Below are 24,820 nucleotides of genomic sequence, written 5' to 3' on the forward strand. Positions count from 1 at the left end.
TAGAGGCTCCTAACGCTGGTTTTAGGCTGCCTCCGGTATTTGGAGTCATTAAAAAAAGGGTCTAACGCTCACTTTTCAGCCGCGACTTTTCCATACCGCAGATCCCCTTACGTCAATTGCGTATCCTATCTTTTCAATGGGATTTTTCTAACTCCGGTATTTAGAGTCGTGTCTGAAGTGAGCGTTAGAAATCTAACGACAAAACTCCAGCCGCAGAAAAAAGTCAGTAGTTAAGAGCTTTCTGGGCTAATGCCGGTTCATAAAGCTCTTAACTACTGTACTCTAAAGTACACTAACACCCATAAACTACCTATGTACCCCTAAACCGAGGCCCCCCACATCGCCGCCACTCGATTAGATTTTTTTAACCCCTAATCTGCCGACTGCCACCTACGTTATACTTATGTACCCCTAATCTGCTGCCCCTAACACCGCCAAACCCCTATATTATATTTATTAACCCCTAATCTGCCCCCCTCAACGTCGCCTCCACCTGCCTACACTTATTAACCCCTAATCTGCCGAGCGGACCGCACCGCTATTATTAAAAAGTTATTAACCCCTAATCCGCCTCACTAACCCTATAATAAATAGTATTAACCCCTAATCTGCCCTCCCTAACATCGCCGACACCTAACTTCAATTATTAACCCCTAATCTGCCGACTGGAGCTCACCGCTATTCTAATAAATGTATTAACCCCTAAAGCTAAGTCTAACCCTAACACTAACACCCCCCTAAATTAAATATAATTTTAATCTAACGAAATTAATTAACTCTTATTAAATATATGATTCCTATTTAAAGCTAAATACTTACCTGTAAAATAAATCCTAATATAGCTACAATATAAATTATAATTATATTATAGCTATTTTAGGACTAATATTTATTTTACAGGTAACTTTGTATTTATTTTAACCAGGTACAATAGCTATTAAATAGTTAAGAACTATTTAATAGCTAAAATAGTTAAAATAATTACAAATTTGCCTGTAAAATAAATCCTAACCTAAGTTACAATTAAACCTAACTCTACACTATCAATAAATTAATTAAATAAAATACCTACAATTAAACCTAACACTACACTATCAATACATTAATTAAATACAATACCTACAAATAAATACAATGAAATAAACTAACTAAAGTACAAAAAATAAAAAAGAACTAAGTTACAAAAAAATAAAAAAATATTTACAAACATCAGAAAAATATTACAACAATTTTAAACTAATTACACCTACTCTAAGCCCCCTAATAAAATAACAAAGCCCCCCAAAATAAAAAAAATGCCCTACCCTATTCTAGATTTACTAAAGTTCAAAGCTCTTTTACCTTACCAGCCCTGAACAGGGCCCTTTGCGGGGCATGCCCCAAGAAGTTCAGCTCTTTTGCCTGTAAAAAAAAACATACAATACCCCCCCCCAACATTACAACCCACCACCCACATACCCCTAATCTAACCCAAACCCCCCTTAAATAAACCTAACACTAAGCCCCTGAAGATCTCCCTACCTTGAGTCGTCTTCACCCAGCCGAGCCAAATTCTTCATCCAAGCGGAGCAAGAAGAGGTCCTCCATCCAGTAGAAGTCTTCATCCAAGCGGGGCAGAAGAGGTCTTCCATCCGATTGAAGTCTTCATCCAAGCGGGATCTTCTATCGTCATCCATCCGGAGCGGAGCGGCAGGATCCTGAAGACCTCCGACGCGGAACATCCATCCTGGCCGACGACTGAACGATGAATGACGGTTCCTTTAAGTGACGTCATCCAAGATGGCGTCCCTCGAATTCCGATTGGCTGATAGCATTCTATCAGCCAATCGGAATTAAGGTAGGAATATTCTGATTGGCTGATGGAATCAGCCAATCAGAATCAAGTTCAATCCGATTGGCTGATTGGATCAGCCAATCGGATTGAACTTGATTCTGATTGGCTGATTCCATCAGCCAATCAGAATATTCCTACCTTAATTCCGATTGGCTGATAGAATCCTATCAGCCAATCGGAATTCGAGGGACGCCATCTTGGATGACGTCATTTAAAGGAACCGTCATTCGGCTAGTAGGCGTCGGGATGGAAGATGGAAGATGATGGCTCCCGAAGAAAGAAGATTGAAGATGCCGTTGATAGAAGACTTCATCCGGATCATGGACCTCTTCAGCTCCCGCTTGGATGAAGACTTCAGCCGGATCATGGACCTCTTCAGCTCCCGCTTGGATGATGACTTTAGCCGGATCATGGACCTCTTCAGCCCCCCGCTTGGGCTTGGATCAGGACATCGGAGGAGCTCTTCTGGATCGATCGGTGAACCTGGTATGGTGAAGATAAGGTAGGAAGATCTTCAGGGGCTTAGTGTTAGGTTTATTTAAGGGGGGTTTGGGTTAGATTAGGGGTATGTGGGTGGTGGGTTGTAATGTTGGGGGGGGTATTGTATGTTTTTTTTTAAAGGCAAAAGAGCTGAACTTCTTGGGGCATGCCCCGCAAAGGGCCCTGTTCAGGGCTGGTAAGGTAAAAGAGCTTTGAACTTTAGTAATTTAGAATAGGGTAGGGCATTTTTTTATTTTGGGAGGCTTTGTTATTTTATTAGGGGGCTTAGAGTAGGTGTAATTAGTTTAAAATTGTTGTAATATTTTTCTTATGTTTGTAAATATTTTTTTATTTTTTGTAACTTAGTTCTTTTTTATTTTTTGTACTTTAGATAGTTTATTTCATTGTAGTTATTTGTAGGTATTGTATTTAATTTATTTATTGATAGTGTAGTGTTAGGTTTAATTGTAGATAATTGTAGATAGTTTATTTAATTAATTTATTGATAGTGTAGTGTTAGGTTTAATTGTAACTTAGGTTAGGATTTATTTTACAGGTAATTTTGTAATTATTTTAACTATTTTAGCTATTAAATAGTTCTTAACTATTTAATAGCTATTGTACCTGGTTAAAATAAATACAAAGTTACCTGTAAAATAAATATTAATCCTAAAATAGCTATAATATAATTATAATTTATATTGTAGCTATATTAGGATTTATTTTACAGGTAAGTATTTATCTTTAAATAGGAATAATTTATTTAATAAGAGTTAATTAATTTTGTTAGATTAAAATTATATTTAATTTAGGGGGGTGTTAGTATTAGGGTTAGACTTAGCTTTAGGGGTTAATACATTTATTAGAATAGCGGTGAGCTCCAGTCTGCAGATTAGGGGTTAATAATTGAAGTTAGGTGTCGGCGATGTTAGGGAGGGCAGATTAGGGGTTAATACTATTTATTATAGGGTTAGTGAGGCGGATTAGGGGTTAATAACTTTATAATAATAGCGGTGCAGTCTGGTCGGCAGATTAGGGGTTAATAAGTGTAGGCAGGTGGAGGCGACGTTGTGGGGGGCAGATTAGGGGTTAATAAATATAATATAGGGGTCGGCGATGTTAGGGCAGCAGATTATGGGTACATAGGGATAATGTAAGTAGCGGCGGTTTACGGAGCGGCAGATTAGGGGTTAATAATAATATGCAGGGGTCAGCGATAGCGGGGGCGGCAGATTAGGGGTTAATAAGTGTAAGGCTAGGGGTGTGTAGACTCGGGGTACATGTTAAAGTGTTAGGTGCAGACGTAGGAAGTGTTTCCCCATAGCAAACAATGGGGCTGCGTTAGGAGCTGAACGCGGCTTTTTTGCAGGTGTTAGGTTTTTTTTTCAGCTCAAACAGCCCCATTGTTTCCTATGGGGGAATCGTGCACGAGCACGTTTTTGAGGCTGGCCGCGTCCGTAAGCAACTCTGGTATCGAGAGTTGCAGTTGCGTTAAATATGCTCTACGCTCCTTTTTTGGAGCCTAACGCTGACATTCTGTGGACTCTCAATACCAGAGTTATTTTTATGGTGCGGCCAGAAAAAAGCCAGCGTTAGCTATGCGGGTCCTTACCGACAAAACTCTAAATCTAGCCGTAAGTTTGCAATGTCTTTTTTGAGATTGGTTCCCAGAACTGTACTCCATACTCAAGGTGAGGTCTTACCAGCGATTTATATAGTGACAAAGTAATGCTTTCATCCCTTGCATCAATGCCTCTTTTAATACATGCTAGTATCTTATCAATATTTGTTCTTCATATATCGTATGTCAGAAAACATATGTTAATGACAATGTAATGCAAAAATTACATTTTCTAATTCATTAGAATTGTAGATGTTTGCCTTACTATTTTGTTAATGGGCATTTCCTAACGTTAGCATCTACAGCTTTCTTAGGTATCCAATAAATGTTTTCTTGCACATCAAAATAGAACCTCTAGCATCATGGAAAGATAATAATTGCAAATATCTGGGACATTCTATAGGCAGGGCCCACATTTTTGAAGCTGCCGGTGTGGAGGCCAATTGTTGCAGACTTACTTAAGTGGGCCTGAAACACTAGTTAAGTAGAGGTGGTCTTAAGACAACAGCAATTTAGCCACTCTGCCACTTCAATGGAGGTTTAGTTAAATCATTCAGATCAGATCCAATCGGTATGTTTGACAATGCTTGCTCTCACGTAATTGGTTCTTTGACAGCAGGGGTCACAGGTGCACAATAACTTGCTTGTGCAATATGAAATGCAGGCAGTCTGAGAACCTTTTCTCCTACACTTCAGCACAGCTTGCAAAATTCACAATTTTGTTTTCCCAGAGCTTTTATTTTTGGATCTAGGCCTATGTGTTTAATACAACATTGTACACTAGATTTCTTTGTATAAATGTTTTGTAGATGATTCATTAATATAGCCCATCTGCGTGTGTTTTTGTAACAATTTATAGTTTTGCGTATTTAATGTGTTTAAAAACATTGTGCTGATTTACAGACTCCTAAACAAGCCCCAAAGTATCAGATGTACATGTGCGTTTCCAGACTCCTGCTGGCTTCCTGTTTGTGTAATCTGTCTTTTCAAATGCAAGAAAGGGAAGGGGGCAGCACTATTTCCTGTCAATTAGTGTTCCAGACATGTGCATTTTACCTATCCGGATATCTCTTCAACAAAGCATAACAGAAAAATGAAGCAAATTTGATAATAGAAGTGAATTGGAAATTTCTTAAAAATGGTTTGCTCTGTCTGAATCATGAAATAATTTTTTGGGGTTTTAGGTCACTTTAAATGATCAAGGACTGATTTTTCCTTGATAATTTACATTTTCTCATGCAACCAGGGTGGAGGGCATAACTATTTGTTTCTTGTTCAATGATGAAGACGAAGTGAGGATGCTGTATCAAAGGCACTAAATACAGGAGAACAGGTTTGCTGGCTGGGAACATTGTCTTCTCCTAGAGTAATAATGGGTGATGCAAAACACCTTTGAGCCATTGAGATGCAGGGAACCATGTCTGTTAACAGATTGAAAATTGTCTGGACACTGAAGAAACAAGGAGACAATAAAGAAATGTTGAATTAAAAGAAAGTGCATTGTACCTTCTATGCGGACTGCTAGTTCTTATTTGTAATCGATACCTATGCTTCATTAATAATTGTGCTCTCTTAAAATGTATTAACAGAGACCTCACTGTAACAAATTTGCTATTAATATATTAATATATATATATATATATATATATATATATATATATATATATATATATATTAATGTTAAATGTTGACAGCGTATGCTGTCTACATTTAGCGATGTCAGGCGGACATGATCTGCTGCAGCGGATCATGTCCACCAAATAGCTAATATATCTACCCCCTAGTCTTCTCTGAATATGATTCTTGCACATGAATTTGATATAATACACAATGCTGCATTAGAACATCTTATAGTCAAATATACATGGTTTTAATTGTGTAAAAGGTCAGTCTTCAACATTGCTAATCTCCTCCTAATGACTAATTCAAAATCCTAGAAAACCTCATTATGACTCATTTGGAGTTGAAGACAGTACTGTTATGTATTAGGGAATGTCTGTGGTTTCTGGGTAGCTTGAATACAAAAAGGCCAAGACTATTAACTAGGAACAAAATGTGTGCATTAAAACTAAAGCTCCCTTTTTTGAGCCATGATATTTATGTAAGAAGGTGGGAATTTAGATTTATTTTTAATTTTTAATTTACAATTATTATTTCATCTTCTTTAGCAGTTGTATTGAAAAAGTGTCACTGCAGAGTTTTCTGTTGTGCACCTCTTCACAAACTCTGCTCTGCACAGCAATTTATTTATTTTTGCAAAATGCGCACTATGTATGATAGTTTATAAGCACAAAATTGAACATAGATATTCACAATCTCACACACACACTAACACAAGCTCATACCTCTCTCACACACTAATACACATTCACATTCTCACATTCACACACACACATACTCTCACACATTGGCCTCTATTTATCAAGCTGTCAACCGCAAATACGCTGGAATTCCGCAGTGTATTTGTGGCGAGCCTGATTCGCCTTAGTTATCAAAGGCTAGAGACCGGCAAAAGTAGAATTCAGTGACGTAACATACGATCCGCCGGACTCAGTCTGACACAGATTGATGGTTACGTCACTCCAGATGTTCCGAACGCAAGTTCGGCACAATCTGACTATTTTTGGAAGTTATCAAGATCCTACCAGGTACGCTCGGCACTTTTCCAGCCCAGCGTACCTGGTTTTCAATCCGCCGCCCTGGAGGCGGCGGATGCCATAGGAATCAATGGGAGTCTGACAGCAGTGAAAGCTCATGTTCCCTGCTGCCTGATATCCCATTGATTCCTATGGTAATGTCTACACCTAACACCCTAACATGTACTCCGAGTCTAAACACCCCAAATCTGCCCCCCCTACACCGCCGCCACCGACATTATACTTATTAACCCCTTAACTGCCACTCCTGGAGCCCACCACCACTCTAATAAATGTATAAACCCCTAAACCGCCGCTCCCGCACCCCGCAGCAACTATAATAAATATATTAACCCCTAAACTGCCGCTCCCGGACCTCGCCGCCACCTACATTATACCTATTAACCCCTAATCTGCCGCCCCTATACCACCGTCACCTACATAAAGTTGTTAACCCCTATCCTGCCCCTCCCGGAGCCCACCACAACGAAATAAAATGTTTAACCCCTAAACCGCCGCTCCCGGAGTCCGCCGCCACCTACATTATACATATTAACCCCTATCCTGCCCCCCCTACATCGCCGCCACTATAATAAAGTTATTAACCCCTAAATATAAGTCTAACCCTAACACTAACACCCCCTATAATTTAATTAACTAAATTATTCCTATTTAAAACTAAATACTTACCTATAAAATAAACCCTAAGATAGCTACAATATAATTAATAATTACATTGTAGCTATTTTAGGGTTTATTTTTATTTTACAGCCAAGTTTGTATTTATTTTAACTAGGTACAATAGTTATTAAATAGTTATTAACTATTTAATAACTATGTAGTTAAAATAAATACAAAATTACCTGTAAAATAAAACCTAACCTAAGTTACAATTACACCTAACACTACACTATCATTAAATTAATTACCTAAACTAAATACAATTAAATAAAACTAATTACAATTAAATAAAATTAACTAAAGTACAAAAAACAAACAAACACTAAATTACAGAAAATAAAAAAAAATTACAAGAATTTTAAACTAATTACACCTAATCTAAGCCCACTAATAAAAGAAAAAAGGGTGATCTTCAGGGGGTTAGTGTTTTTATTAAGGGGGGTTTGGGTGGGTTTTAGAGTAGGGTTGGTTGTGTGGGTGGTGGGTTTTAATGTTGGGGGGGTATTGCATTTTTTTTTACAGGTAAAAGAGCTGATTACTTTGGGGCAATGCCTTGCAAAAGGCCATTTTAAGGGCTATTTGTAATTTAGTATAGGGTAGGGAATTTTATTATTTTGGGGGGCTTTTTTATTTTATTAGGGGGCTTAGATTAGGTATAATTAGTTTAAAACGCTTGTTTTTTTCTGTAATTTAATGTTTTTGTTTTTTTGTACTTTTCTTAATTTTATTTAATTGTAATTAGTTTTATTTAATTGTAGTTAATTTATGTAATTATTTTAATGATAGTGTAGTGTTAGGTGTAATTGTAACTTAGGTTAGGTTTTATTTTACAGGTAATTTTGTCTTTATTTTAGCTAGGTAGTTATTAAATAGTTAATAACTATTTAATAACTATTCTACCTAATTAAAATAAATACAAACTTGCTTGTAAAATAAAAATAAATCCTAAAATAGCTACAATTTAATTATTAATTATATTGTACCTACCTTAGGGTTTATTTTACAGGTAAATAATAGGAATAATTTAGTTAATAATAGTAATATTTATTTAGATGTATTTAAATTATATTTAAGTGAGGGGGTGTTAGGGTTAGACTTAGATTTAGGGGTTAATAACTTTATTATAGTGGTGGCGGTGTAGGGGGGGCAGGATAGGGGTTAATATGTATAATGTAGGTAGCGGCGGGCTCCGGGAGTGGTGGTTTAGGGGTTAAACATTTTATTTAGTTGCAGCGGGCTCCAGGAGTGGCGGTTTAGGGGTTAATAAGTTTATTAGAGTTGCAGCAGGGTCCGAGAGCGGCGGTTTAGGGGTTAATAAGTTTATTTAGTTGCGGGGGGCTTCGGAGCGGCGGTTTAGGAGGTAAAACTGTATAGTATAGTGTGGGTGCTTAGTGACAGGGTAGCAAGAAAGCTGTAAAAAAGTCAAAGAGCAGCGAGATCGATGACTGTTAGTTAACAACAGTCCGCTGCTCATCGCTCCGTACTTGGCGCGCAGCTTTTTGACAGCTTTCTTAATAAATTTGGCAAACGTATTCAGGTCCGCGGCGGCGATGTTAGGCAATCTTAGGCGAGCGTATTGGTCGAATGCAGGTAAGTAGACAGCTTGATAAATAAAGGCCATTCTCTCTCACACACAAAGACACTCACACACACACAAATGCTCATTATGTTTAATATATTATTTAAGCATATTTTGTAATGTTTAGCTTGACCACTCTATCCATTAAAAGTATAGGGCATGCTATAGGGATGTCAGCCGTGCTAAACATTCTCTGGTTATTCTGTTTTATCATAGAATTGTAATGCCAGATTGTGTGCAAATCTTAGCGTGATCCTTCGAGATCGTTTGTGCTTCCTGCACTTTACATAAAGATCCACTTGTAATCTACACCATAATATATAAAGATGTTTTAGCACATACCTTGACAGACTCCTCTCAAAAACAGAAAACTTCACATCCTAGTGGATACTGATTTAGGAAATAAGGGCAACAGATTGAATGTATTACTTATGTCACTTAACACATGCCAGTAAGGCAGGGTGACCAGATCTTTAAAAATAAAGGGGTCCTCCATCGGCAACACACACACTACTAAGGGATGTGCAAAACACCCACAAAGCCAGATAGTCAGATATTGGGTAATCCTATGATTACCATGGTAAAACTGACATTACCCAGCGTCTGTGGGTAAAGCCTTATGTAAGATCATACCCAAACGCTTCTAGATAAAGCTAATGCTTGCTGTAATTCCCCCCCAAAAATAGTGAAAATGGGGGAATTACAGTGCACCGTATATATGTGTGTTTAGAGATTAGGTTCTGTAGCTGTTATGAGTGCTTTGATCAGCTGAGCGCTGTGATTAACTTTAAGCAAGGACAGAACTACAGTGTTCGCAGCTGCGAAGGGGCACAATGGGAGGTCCCCCAGGGGGCCAGCTTCAGCAAAAAAAAAATTCAACTTTTTTCTTTCTTTAATAACTAGTTCCATGATGAATTAAATAATGATCCCTGACTGTGGAGGGCACATTGGCGCCTCTTCCACTCCTTAATGCACGTGTCATTACTTACTGCAAGTGTCAGTCAGTCAGTGAGAGAGAGAAACTTCACTGAGCCGGGCGGCATTAGATTAGCATAGTCTGTATTGGGGAGATCCAGAAAACAGAGAAAAGGTGCACATTAGCAGTGGGAGGAGGACTACAGACAAAAGTGTGCAGTATAGAGAAGACAGTTATTGAGAGGAGGGGTGTGGCAGAGGAGAGGCTGCAGGTTAATGCGCATGTGCTTTGCGGAAACAGGGAGCATTCATTTTGTCTGGGATTTCCAATTTTGCAGCAGAGAAGCTGAGCTTGTGCCACTGCCTCCGAGGGCAAGCAGTGTCCAATTGGGGATTTAAAGCAAGCACAACTGGGATCAGTTGTCAAAAACTGCCCCTCAGACCCCCACAAGCCCATCTCCTGTAAGTTTCCAAGGAAGATCTGCACAGAGTTACATGTAAGTGTTGCCATCTGCAGCAGAAGGGTTATGTCCATTTATTTACAATGCTGCAAATATATGAGAAGGGGTAGATGGATGTCCCTCTATTTAAATTATATCTTGCATTATTATTGGAAAGTTTTCTTTTTTTTATTAAAGATAAAAATATAGGTTTAATGTGCCCTTTAAGATTTATTGGATATTGATTAATACCTATAACAGTTTTTTTAAACATGTATATGTATCAAATTCACATTTTTTTTGGGGGGATGGGGGACCCTTCTTAGATTCTTGCACGTGGGCCCTGTGGTTTCTACAGGGAGTGCAGAATTATTAGGCAAGTTGTATTTTTGAGGATTAATTTTATTATTGAACAACAACCATGTTCTCAATGAACCCAAAAAACTCATTAATATCAAAGCTGAATATCTTTGGAAGTAGTTTTTAGTTTGTTTTTAGTTTTAGCTATTTTAGGGGGATATCTGTGTGTGCAGGTGACTATTACTGTGCATAATTATTAGGCAACTTAACAAAAAACAAATATATACCCATTTCAATTATTTATTTTTACCAGTGAAACCAATATAACATCTCAACATTCACAAATATACATTTCTGACATTCAAAAACAAAACAAAAACAAATCAGTGACCAATATAGCCACCTTTCTTTGCAAGGACACTCAAAAGCCTGCCATCCATGGATTCTGTCAGTGTTTTGATCTGTTCACCATCAACATTTCGTGCAGCAGCAACCACAGCCTCCCAGACACTGTTCAGAGAGGTGTACTGTTTTCCCTCCTTGTAAATCTCAGATTTGATGATGGACCACAGGTTCTCAATGGGGTTCAGATCAGGTGAACAAGGAGGCCATGTCATTAGATTTTCTTCTTTTATACCCTTTCTTGCCAGCCACGCTGTGGAGTACTTGGACGCGTGTGATGGAGCATTGTCCTGCATGAAAATCATGTTTTTCTTGAAGGATGCAGACTTCTTCCTGTACCACTGCTTGAAGAAGGTGTCTTCCAGAAACTGGCAGGAGCTGGAAGACACCTTCTTCAAGCTCTGAGTTGAGCTTGACTCCATCCTCAACCTGAAAAGGCCCCAAAAGCTCATCTTTGATGATACCAGCCCAAACCAGTACTCCACCTTGCTGGCGTCTGAGTCGGACTGGAGCTCTCTGCCCTTTACCAATCCAGCCACAGGCCTATCCATCTGGCCCATCAAGACTCACTCTCATTTCATCAATCCATAAAACCTTAGAAAAATCAGTCTTGAGATATTTCTTGGCCCAGTCTTGACGTTTCAGCTTGTGTGTCTTGTTCAGTGGTGGTCGTCTTTCAGCCTTTCTTACCTTGGCCATGTCTCTGAGTATTGCACACCTTGTGCTTTTGGGCACTCCAGTGATGTTGCAGCTCTGAAATATGGCCAAACTGGTGGCAAGTGGCATCTTGGCAGCTGCACGCTTGACTTTTCTCAGTTCATGGGCAGTTATTTTGCGCCTTGGTTTTTCCACACGCTTCTTGCGACCCTGTTGACTATTTTGAATGAAACGCTTGATTGTTCGATGATCACGCTTCAGAAGCTTTGCAATTTTAAGAGTGCTGCATCCCTCTGCAAGATATCTCACTATTTTTGACTTTTCTGAGCCTGTCAAGTCCTTCTTTTGACCCATTTTGCCAAAGGAAAGGAAGTTGCCTAATAATTATGCACACCTGATATAGGGTGTTGATGTCATTAGACCACAACCCTTCTCATTACAGAGATGCACATCACCTAATATGCCTAATTGGTAGTAGGCTTTCGAGCCTATACAGCTTGGAGTAAGACAACATGCATAAAGAGGATGATGTGGTCAAAATACTCATTTGCCTAATAATTCTGCACTCCCTGTAGTTACAACTCTGACTTTAAGGAAGTAGATAGCTTTATCCAGAAACGTTTGGTTAATTCTACGATTACCCGTGTAAAGCCTGATGTTTGATCTAACATCAGGCTTTACCAACATCCTCTGGGGTAATGCGAGTTTTACCGGATATCTGACTTTACCCATAACATATACACAGGGTGTATATATATATATATATATATATATATATATATATATATATATATATATATATATATATATATATCTATATATGGCCAGATTATGAGTGATGTTGCAAAAGTTGCAGAAAAAAACATTAAAAATATGTTAAAAACTATAGTTATACTCATAATAACACTGTCTGAAAAAAAAAAAAATACATATAGGCCTTTATGAGTGTACATATGTATTTATTTATATGTGTATATGTTTTTACAGACATGTATAGACATATAAACACATAAGTGCATACGTATACATATATAGACATATCTATATTAGTGCATTGGAGCCCCTTACAGTCAAGTAGTGAAAAACATGTAAAAAAACATATTTATGCAATATTCATATTTAATAAGGTGTTATACTGTGTATATACTGTAAATATTTCACATTCCTATATTCTTCACATTGGGGAATATGTTCTACTATTTTTAAATAGATATTCCTATATATACTTTTATCTATACCTAAATATAAACACATCCATATGTATATATAGGTAAAGATATTAATTGTACCAAAAGATCACCAGATATATGTAGAAATATGTATTTATGAATACATAGAACATATTCTGCTATGTGAAGAACATTGTAATGTGAAATATTCATGTCGGGTTAGCGCACTTGAGAAAATGTGATTGGGTTTGCGAGACTTGTTGGATGTTAGTTGTTTTTGTTCACTTTTGGCTTTCCATTGAAGTCTTTAGGAGAATACGCTAATGCAATTGCGATATTGTAACTTCCACATTTTGCATGTGTGAGGTTAGCATGCAAGCAAAAATCTATTCATTTCAACTTGTAATAAGCGCAGTATCCAACGCGTGCAAAAGTCAAGCACGGTTAGCACAAGCAGGAGCAATAAATAGCGCTCCACTTGTAATCTAGCCCATAAATGATGATGCTTGTGGTAAGGCCCTGTGAATTTCCAGCTCAGTTTGCCTCCGTTCGATAAGAGAGGATCAGCTCTGTCTCTCCATTTCTTCTACTTACTGCTCAGCTCTGTCTCTCCATTCCTTCTACTTACTGCTCAGCTCTGTCTCTCCATTTCTTCTACTTACTGCTCAGCTCTGTCTCTCCATTTCTTCTACTTACTGCTCAGCTCTGTCTCTCCATTTATTCTACTTACTGCTCAGCTCTGTCTCTCCATTTCTTCTACTTACTGCTCAGCTCTGTCTCTCCATTTCTTCTACTCACTACTCAGCTCTGTCTCTCCATTTCTTCTACTTACTGCTCAGCTCTGTCTCTCCATTTATTCTACTTACTGCTCAGCTCTGTCTCTCCATTTCTTCTACTTACTGCTCAGCTCTGTCTCTCCATTTCTTCTACTTACTGCTCAGCTCTGTCTCTCCATTTCTTCTACTTACTGCTCAGCTCTGTCTCTCCATTTCTTCTACTCACTACTCAGCTCTGTCTCTCCATTTCTTCTACTTACTGCTCAGCTCTGTCTCTCCATTTCTTCTACTCACTACTCAGCTCTGTCTCTCCATTTCTTCTACTTACTGCTCAGCTCTGTCTCTCCATTTCTTCTACTCACTACTCAGCTCTGTCTCTCCATTTCTTCTACTTACTGCTCAGCTCTGTCTCTCCATTTCTTCTACTCACTGCTCAGCTCTGTCTCTCCATTTCTTCTACTCACTGCTCAGCTCTGTCTCTCCATTTCTTCTACTCACTGCTCAGCTCTGTCTCTCCATTTCTTCTACTCACTGCTCAGCTCTGTCTCTCCATTTCTTCTACTCACTACTCAGCTCTGTCTCTCCATTTCTTCTACTCACTGCTCAGCTCTGTCTCTCCATTTCTTCTACTCACTGCTCAGCTCTGTCTCTCCATTTCTTCTACTCACTGCTCAGCTCTGTCTCTCCATTTCTTCTACTCACTGCTCAGCTCTGTCTCTCCATTTCTTCTACTCACTACTCAGCTCTGTCTCTCCATTTCTTCTACTTACTGCTCAGCTCTGTCTCTCCATTTCTTCTACTTACTGCTCAGCTCTGTCTCTCCATTTCTTCTACTCACTGCTCAGCTCTGTCTCTCCATTTCTTCTACTTACTACTCAGCTCTGTCTCTCCATTTCTTCTACTTACTGCTCAGCTCTGTCTCTCCATTTCTTCTACTTACTGCTCAGCTCTGTCTCTCCATTTATTCTACTTACTGCTCAGCTCTGTCTCTCTATTCCTTCTACTTACTGCTCAGCTCTGTCTCTCCATTTCTTCTACTTACTGCTCAGCTCTGTCTCTCCATTTCTTCTACTTACTGATCAGCTCTGTCTCTCCATTTATTCTACTTACTGCTCAGCTCTGTCTCTCTATTCCTTCTACTTACTGCTCAGCTCTGTCTCTCTATTCCTTCTACTTACTGATCAGCTCTGTCTCTCCATTTCTTCTACTTACTGTTCAGCTTGGTTTCTCTAATTCTTCTACTTACTGCTCAGCTCTGTCTCTCCATTTCTTCTATTTACTGCTCAGCTCTGTCTCTCCATTTCTTCTATTTACTGCTCAGCTCTGTCTCTCCATTTCTTCTACTCACTACTCAGCTCTGTCTCTCCATTTCTTCTACTTACTGCTCAGCTCTGTCTCTCCATTTCTTCTACTTACTGCTCAGCTCTGTCTCTCCATTTCATTTACTCACTACTCAGCTCTGTCTCTCCACTTCTTCTACTCACTGCTCAGCTCTGTCTCTCCACTTCTTCTACTCACTGCTAAGCTCTTTCTCTTCATTTCTACTACTCACTACTCAGCTCTGTCTCTCCATTTCATTTACTCACTACTCAGCTCTGTCTCTCCACTTCTTCTACTCACTACTCAGCTCTGTCTCTCCACTTCTTCTATTCACTGCTCAGCTCTGTCTCTCCATTTCTTCTACTCACTGCTCATCTCTGTCTCTTCACTTCTTCTATTCACTGCTCAGCTCTGTCTCTCCATTTCTTCTACTCACTACTCAGCTCTGTCTCTCCACTTCTTCTATTCACTGCTCAGCTCTGTCTCTCCATTTCTTCTACTCACTGCTAAGCTCTTTCTCTTCATTTCTACTACTCACTACTCAGCTCTGTCTCTCCACTTCTTCTATTCACTGCTCAGCTCTGTCTCTCCATTTCTTCTACTCACTGCTCAGCTCTTTCTCTTCATTTCTTCTACTCACTACTCAGCTCTGTCTCTCCATTTCTTCTACTTACTGCTCAGCTCTGTCTCTCCATTTCTTCTACTTACTGCTCAGCTCTGTCTCTCCATTTCTTCTACTCACTACTCAGCTCTGTCTCTCCATTTCTTCTACTTACTGCTCAGCTCTGTCTCTCCATTTCTTCTACTTACTGCTCAGCTCTGTCTCTCCATTTATTCTACTTACTGCTCAGCTCTGTCTCTCTATTCCTTCTACTTACTGCTCAGCTCTGTCTCTCCATTTCTTCTACTTACTGCTCAGCTCTGTCTCTCCATTTCTTCTACTTACTGCTCAGCTCTGTCTCTCCATTTCTTCTACTTACTGATCAGCTCTGTCTCTCCATTTATTCTACTTACTGCTCAGCTCTGTCTCTCTATTCCTTCTACTTACTGCTCAGCTCTGTCTCTCTATTCCTTCTACTTACTGCTCAGCTCTGTCTCTCCATTCCTTCTACTCACTGCTCAGCTCTGTCTCTCCATTCCTTCTACTTACTGCTCAGCTCTGTCTCTCCATTTCTTCTACTTACTGCTCAGCTCTGTCTCTCCATTTCTTCTACTTACTGCTCAGCTCTGTCTCTCTATTCCTTCTACTTACTGATCAGCTCTGTCTCTCCATTTCTTCTACTTACTGTTCAGCTTGGTTTCTCTAATTCTTCTACTCACTGCTCAGCTCTGTCTCTCCATTTCTTCTATTTACTGCTCAGCTCTGTCTCTCCATTTCTTCTACTTACTGCTCAGCTCTGTCTCTCCATTCCTTCTACTTACTGCTCAGCTCTGTCTCTCCATTTCTTCTACTCACTGCTCAGCTCTGTCTCTCCATTTCTTCTACTTACTGCTCAGCTCTGTCTCTCTATTCCTTCTACTTACTGCTCAGCTCTGTCTCTCTATTCCTTCTACTTACTGCTCAGCTCTGTCTCTCTATTCCTTCTACTTACTGCTCAGCTCTGTCTCTCCATTCCTTCTACTCACTGCTCAGCTCTGTCTCTCCATTCCTTCTACTTACTGCTCAGCTCTGTCTCTCTATTCCTTCTACTTACTGATCAGCTCTGTCTCTCCATTTCTTCTACTCACTGCTCAGCTCTGTCTCTCCATTCCTTCTACTCACTGCTCAGCTCTGTCTCTCCACTTCTTTTACTCACTGCTCAGCTCTGTCTCTCCATTTCTTCTACTCACTGGTCAGCTCTGTCTCTCCATTTCTTCTACTTACTGTTCAGCTTGGTTTCTCTAATTCTTCTACTCACTACTCAGCTCTGTCTCTCCATTTCTTCTACTCACTACTCAGCTCTGTCTCTCCACTTCTTCTACTCACTGTTCAGCTCTTTCCCTTCATTTCTACTACTCACTACTCAGCTCTGTCTCTCCATTTCATCTACTCACTGCTCAGCTCTGTCTCTCCACTTCTTCTACTCAGTGCTCAGCTCTGTCTCTCAATTTCTACTACTCACTGCTCAGCTCTGTCTCTCCATTTCTTCTACTCACTGCTCAGCTCTTATTCTTCATTTCTTCTACTCACTGCTCAGCTCTGTCTCTCCATTTCTTCTACTCACTGTTCAGCTTGGTTTCTCTAATTCTTCTACTCACTGCTCAGCTCTGTCTCTCCATTTCTTCTACTCACTGCTCATCTCTGTCTCTTCACTTCTTCTACTCACTGCTAAGCTCTTTCTCTTCATTTCTACTACTCACTACTCAGCTCTGTCTCTCCATTTCATTTACTCACTACTCAGCTCTGTCTCTCCACTTCTTCTACTCACTGCTCAGCTCTGTCTCTCCACTTCTTCTACTCACTGCTAAGCTCTTTCTCTTCATTTCTACTACTCACTACTCAGCTCTGTCTCTCCATTTCATTTACTCACTACTCAGCTCTGTCTCTCCACTTCTTCTACTCACTACTCAGCTCTGTCTCTCCACTTCTTCTATTCACTGCTCAGCTCTGTCTCTCCATTTCTTCTACTCACTGCTCATCTCTGTCTCTTCACTTCTTCTATTCACTGCTCAGCTCTGTCTCTCCATTTCTTCTACTCACTACTCAGCTCTGTCTCTCCACTTCTTCTATTCACTGCTCAGCTCTGTCTCTCCATTTCTTCTACTCACTGCTAAGCTCTTTCTCTTCATTTCTACTACTCACTACTCAGCTCTGTCTCTCTATTCCTTCTACTTACTGCTCAGCTCTGTCTCTCTATTCCTTCTACTTACTGCTCAGCTCTGTCTCTCTATTCCTTCTACTTACTGCTCAGCTCTGTCTCTCCATTCCTTCTACTCACTGCTCAGCTCTGTCTCTCCATTCCTTCTACTTACTGCTCAGCTCTGTCTCTCTATTCCTTCTACTTACTGCTCAGCTCTGTCTCTCCATTTCTTCTACTCACTGCTCAGCTCTGTCTCTCCATTCCTTCTACTCACTGCTCAGCTCTGTCTCTCCACTTCTTTTACTCACTGCTCAGCTCTGTCTCTCCATTTCTTCTACTCACTGGTCAGCTCTGTCTCTCCATTTCTTCTACTTACTGTTCAGCTTGGTTTCTCTAATTCTTCTACTCACTACTCAGCTCTGTCTCTCCATTTCTTCTACTCACTACTCAGCTCTGTCTCTCCACTTCTTCTACTCACTGTTCAGCTCTTTCCCTTCATTTCTACTACTCACTACTCAGCTCTGTCTCTCCATTTCATCTACTCACTGCTCAGCTCTGTCTCTCCACTTCTTCTACTCAGTGCTCAGCTCTGTCTCTCAATTTCTACTACTCACTGCTCAGCTCTGTCTCTCCATTTCTTCTACTCACTGCTCAGCTCTTATTCTTCATTTCTTCTACTCACTGCTCAGCTCTGTCTCTCCATTTCTTCTACTCACTGTTCAGCTTGGTTTCTCTAATTCTTCTACTCACTGCTCAGCTCTGTCTCTCCATTTCTTCTACTCACTGCTCATCTCTGTCTCTTCACTTCTTCTACTCACTGCTAAGCTCTTTCTCTTCATTTCTACTACTCACTACTCAGCTCTGTCTCTCCATTTCATTTACTCACTACTCAGCTCTGTCTCTCCACTTCTTCTACTCACTGCTCAGCTCTGTCTCTCCACTTCTTCTACTCACTGCTAAGCTCTTTCTCTTCATTTCTACTACTCACTACTCAGCTCTGTCTCTCCATTTCATTTACTCACTACTCAGCTCTGTCTCTCCACTTCTTCTACTCACTACTCAGCTCTGTCTCTCCACTTCTTCTATTCACTGCTCAGCTCTGTCTCTCCATTTCTTCTACTCACTGCTCATCTCTGTCTCTTCACTTCTTCTATTCACTGCTCAGCTCTGTCTCTCCATTTCTTCTACTCACTACTCAGCTCTGTCTCTCCACTTCTTCTATTCACTGCTCAGCTCTGTCTCTCCATTTCTTCTACTCACTGCTAAGCTCTTTCTCTTCATTTCTACTACTCACTACTCAGCTCTGTCTCTCCACTTCTTCTATTCACTGCTCAGCTCTGTCTCTCCATTTCTTCTACTCACTGCTCAGCTCTTTCTCTTCATTTCTTCTACTCACTGCTCAGCTCTGTCTCTCCATTTCTACTACACACTGCTCAGCTCTGTCTCTCCACTTCTTCTACTCACTGCTCAGCTCTGTCTCTCCATTTCTTCTACTCACTGCTCAGCTCTGTCTCTCCACTTCTTTTACTCACTGCTCAGTTATGTTTCTCCATTTGCTCCTCATAAGCTGCCCGCCTCCGCTCTCGCTCCCATTCAATTTCCCAATCGGAGACTGGTAAAAAGGTCCTCTGAGTAGACCATGCCTCACAAATATGTCAATCACTATGGCATGCATGCAGGGAAGTTTAGTCCCCAGCTGCAGAAATGCCATAAAAGTAAAAGCGCAAGTGTTGTGTACAAATAATGTGTGCAATAGCAAAAAAAAGTAACCAACTCGACAATTACTACTTATGTTAAAAAAAATGGAACATTTTGCAGTCCCTTAAAAAATTTCTGGGGACATTGGGACAGAGGCCTCTATTTATCAAATTCTGGCTGACCTGATCCGACAGTGCGGATCAGGTCCGCCAGACCTCGCTGAATACGGAGAGCAATATGCTCTCCGTATTCAGCATTGCACCATCAGCTCACAAAAGCTGCTGGTGCAACGCCGCCCCCTGCAGAATCGTGGCCGATCGGCCGCCAGCAGGAGGGTGTCAATCAACCCGATCGTACTGGATTGGGTTGAATTGCGGCGATGTCTGTCCGCCTGCTCAGAGCAGGTGGACAGGTTATGGAGCAGCGGTCTTTAGACCGCTGCTTCATAACTGGTGTTTCTGGTGAGCCTGCAGGCTCACCAGAAACACGAGGCCTCAAGCTCTATCCGGAGCTTGATAGATATGCCCCAGAGTATAAAAAACTGTGACAATTCCATCAAAAACGGGACATCTAGTCACCCTATTGTTGGCAGTTAACTTAATGTGTTCTAGAGAAGGATAAACATTCAGAATATGTCTTATAACTTGTGATACACCCAAAAGTTAACTTTATTATAGTTTATATCTTCCTCCAAATAGAAAAAAACTAATGTTAAATTTCAGTCAAATATCTTCCATTTAAAACACGGACAACAAATGTTAATGTGTAGTGATGTCTCAAACCTAAAAATTTCGGTTCGCGAACGGCGGACTCAAACTTCCGCAACTGTTCGCAAACCAGCAAACTGGGCGAACTGCCATTGACTTCAATAGGCAGGCAAATTTTAAAACCAACAGGGACTCTTTCTGGCCACAATAGTGATGGAAAAGTTGTTTCAAGGGGACTAACACCTGGACTGTGGTATGCCAGAGGGGGATCCATGGCAAAAACTCCCATGGAAAATTACATAGTTGATGCAGAGTCTGGTTTTAATCCATAAAGGGCATAAATCACCTAACATTCATAAATTGTTTCAAAAAAGTTTTGTTTTAAATATTGCATGCAACTGCAATTAGATTACACTAGCAGACTGATGTTTCACAGTCAAAAAAGTTTTTTTTTTAAATATTTACACTACTGTTATAACAAATATGATTGGTGGCACTAGTTGGCAAGTGGGCCTGGCACACACGCTGGCAGGCAGGCAACTGCAATTAGATTGCACTAGCAGACTGATGTTTCACAGTCAAAAAAGTTTTTTTTTAAATATTTACACTACTGTTACAACAAATATGAGTGGTGCCACTAACTTGGCAAGTGGGCCTGGCACACACGCTGGCAGGCAGGCAACTTCAATTAGATTACACTAGCAGACTGATGTTTCACAGTCAAAAAAGTTTTTTTCTTAAATATTTACACTACTGTTATAACAAATATGATTGGTGGCACTAGTTGGCAAGTAGGTCTGGCACACACACTGGCAGGCAACTGCAATTAAATAATACTAGCAGACTGATGTAAAAGTTTTTTTAAAAAAAATTACACTAATGTTACAACAGATATGAGTGGTGGCACTGAGGCTGGCAGTGGCAGGCTGGCCTGGCAACTGAAATTAGATTACACTAACAGACTGATGTAAAAGTTTTTTTAAAAATTTTTTACACTAATGTTACACCAGATATGAGTGGTGGCACTGAACAATTAGGCACAGTATATGCTGTGAGCCTGACACACAGGCTGACAGGCAGGCAAATGCAATTAGATTACAAAAAAAAAAAAAAAAAAACGACTGAAGTTCTAGCCCTAAAAAGGGCTTTTTCGGGTGCTGTCCTTACAGCAGAGATCAGATGAGTCCTTCAGGACTGTAGTGGACACTGAATACACTAGCCTAGCTAACGGTTTATAATATGTGTGGGTACAGTAAACGAGTAAGAGGAAAATTACAGCTAAACACAAACACCGCAGAAATGTGAAAATAGCCCTGGTCCCAAACGGACAGAAAATGGAAAAGTGTTGTGGTCATTAAGGGGTTAATGTACACTACTGTTACACCAGATATGAGTTGCACTGGTGTGACACTGGAGGAAACTGACTACTATTATTTCACAGTCAAAAAAGTGTTGTTTTTTTTAAATGTACACTACTGTTACACCAGATATGAGTGGTGGCACTGGGCAAGTGGGCACAGTATACGCTGTGAGCCTGACACACACGCTGGCAGGCAGGCAACTGCAATTAGATTACACAGGAAAAAAAAAAAAAAAGCAGACTGATGTTCTATCCCTAAAAAGGGCTTTTTGGGGTGCTGTCCTTACAGCAGAGATCAGATGAGTCCTTCAGGACTGTAGTGGACACTGAATACACTAGCCTAGCTATCAATTTCCCTATAAAATCAGCAGCAGCAGCACTATCCCTCCTCTCACTGAGGCCTAGATTTGGAGTTCGGCGGTAAAAGGGCTGTTAACGCTCCGCGGGTTTTTTTCTGGCCGCACCATAAATTTAACTCTGGTATCGAGAGTTCAAACAAATGCTGCGTTAGGCTCCAAAAAAGGAGCGTAGAGCATATTTACCGCAAATGCAACTCTCGATACCAGAGTTGCTTACGGACGCGGCCGGCATCAAAAACGTGCTCGTGCACGATTCTCCCATAGGAAACAATGGGGCAGTTTGAGCTGAAAAAAAACCTAACACCTGCAAAAAAGCAGCGTTCAGCTCTTAACGCAGCCCCATTGTTTCCTATGGGGAAACACTTCCTACGTCTGCACCTAACACCCTAACATGTACCCCGAGTCTAAACACCCCTAGCCTTACACTTATTAACCCCTAATCTGCCGCCCCCGCTATCGCTGACCCCTGCATTACACTTTTAACCCCTAATCTGCCGCTCCGTAAACCGCCGCCACCTACGTTATCCCTATGTACCCCTAATCTGCTGCCCTAACATCGCCGACCCCTATGTTATATTTATTAACCCCTAATCTGCCCCCCACAACGTCGCCGACACCTGCCTACACTTATTAACCCCTAATCTGCCGAGCGGACCTGAGCGCTACTATAATAAAGTTATTAACCCCTAATCCGCCTCACTAACCCTATCATAAATAGTATTAACCCCTAATCTGCCCTCCCTAACATCGCCGACACCTACCTTCAATTATTAACCCCTAATCTGCCGACCGGAGCTCACCGCTATTCTAATAAATGTATTAACCCCTAAAGCTAAGTCTAACCCTAACACTAACACCCCCCTAAGTTAAATATAATTTTTATCTAACGAAATAAATTAACTCTTATTAAATAAATGATTCCTATTTAAAGCTAAATACTTACCTGTAAAATAAATCCTAATATAGCTACAATATAAATTATAATTATATTATAGCTATTTTAGGATTAATATTTATTTTACAGGCAACTTTGTAATTATTTTAACCAGGTACAATAGCTATTAAATAGTTAAGAACTATTTAATAGTTACCTAGTTAAAATAATAACAAATTTACCTGTAAAATAAATCCTAACCTAAGATATAATTAAACCTAACACTACCCTATCAATAAAATAATTAAATAAACTACCTACAATTACCTACAATTAACCTAACACTACACTATCAATAAATTAATTAAACACAATTGCTACAAATAAATACAATTAAATAAACTATCTAAAGTACAAAAAATAAAAAAGAACTAAGTTACAGAAAATAATAAAATATTTACAAACATAAGAAAAATATTACAACAATTTTAAACTAATTACACCTACTCTAAGCCCCCTAATAAAATAACAAAGCCCCCCAAAATAAAAAATTCCCTACCCTATTCTAAAATACAAATATTACAAGCTCTTTTACCTTACCAGCCCTGAACAGGGCCCTTTGCGGGGCATGCCCCAAGAATTTCAGCTCTTTTGCCTGTAAAAAAAAACATACAATACCCCCCCCCCAACATTACAACCCACCACCCACATACCCCTAATCTAACCCAAACCCCCCTTAAATAAACCTAACACTAATCCCCTGAAGATCTTCCTACCTTGTCTTCACCATACCAGGTTCACCGATCCGTCCTGGCTCCAAGATCTTCATCCAACCCAAGCGGGGGTTGGCGATCCATAATCCGGTGCTCCAAAGTCTTCCTCCTATCCGGCAAGAAGAGGACATCCGGACCGGCAAACATCTTCTCCAAGCGGCATCTTCTATCTTCTTCCATCCGATGACGACCGGCTCCATCTTGAAGACCTCCAGCGCGGATCCATCCTCTTCTTCCGACGACTAGACGACGAATGACGGTTCCTTTAAGGGACGTCATCCAAGATGGCGTCCCTCGAATTCCGATTGGCTGATAGGATTCTATCAGCCAATCGGAATTAAGGTAGGAATTTTCTGATTGGCTGATGGAATCAGCCAATCAGAATCAAGTTCAATCCGATTGGCTGATCCAATCAGCCAATCAGATTGAGCTCGCATTCTATTGGCTGATCGGAACAGCCAATAGAATGCGAGCTCAATCTGATTGGCTGATTGGATCAGCCAATCGGATTGAACTATATTCTGATTGGCTGATTCCATCAGCCAATCAGAAAATTCCTACCTTAATTCCGATTGGCTGATAGAATCCTATCAGCCAATCGGAATTCGAGGGACGCCATCTTGGATGACGTCCCTTAAAGGAACCGTCATTCGTCGTCTAGTCGTCGGAAGAAGAGGATGGATCCGCGCTGGAGGTCTTCAAGATGGAGCCGGTCGTCATCGGATGGAAGAAGATAGAAGATGCCGCTTGGAGAAGATGTTTGCCGGTCCGGATGTCCTCTTCTTGCCGGATAGGAGGAAGACTTTGGAGCACCGGATTATGGATCGCCAACCCCCGCTTGGGTTGGATGAAGATCTTAGAGCCAGGACGGATCGGTGAACCTGGTATGGTGAAGACAAGGTAGGAAGATCTTCAGGGGATTAGTGTTAGGTTTATTTAAGGGGGGTTTGGGTTAGATTAGGGGTATGTGGGTGGTGGGTTGTAATGTTGGGGGGGGGGTATTGTATGTTTTTTTTTACAGGCAAAAGAGCTGAAATTCTTGGGGCATGCCCCGCAAAGGGCCCTGTTCAGGGCTGGTAAGGTAAAAGAGCTTGTAATATTTTTATTTTAGAATAGGGTAGGGAATTTTTTATTTTGGGGGGCTTTGTTATTTTATTAGGGGGCTTAGAGTAGGTGTAATTAGTTTAAAATTGTTGTAATATTTTTCTTATGTTTGTAAATATTTTATTATTTTCTGTAACTTAGTTCTTTTTTATTTTTTGTACTTTAGATAGTTTATTTAATTGTATTTATTTGTAGCAATTGTGTTTAATTAATTTATTGATAGTGTAGTGTTAGGTTAATTGTAGGTAATTGTAGGTAGTTTATTTAATTATTTTATTGATAGGGTAGTGTTAGGTTTAATTATATCTTAGGTTAGGATTTATTTTACAGGTAAATTTGTTATTATTTTAACTAG

The sequence above is a fragment of the Bombina bombina genome, chromosome 6 (genome assembly GCF_027579735.1).
Source record: "Bombina bombina isolate aBomBom1 chromosome 6, aBomBom1.pri, whole genome shotgun sequence".
Lineage (NCBI taxonomy): Eukaryota > Metazoa > Chordata > Amphibia > Anura > Bombinatoridae > Bombina > Bombina bombina.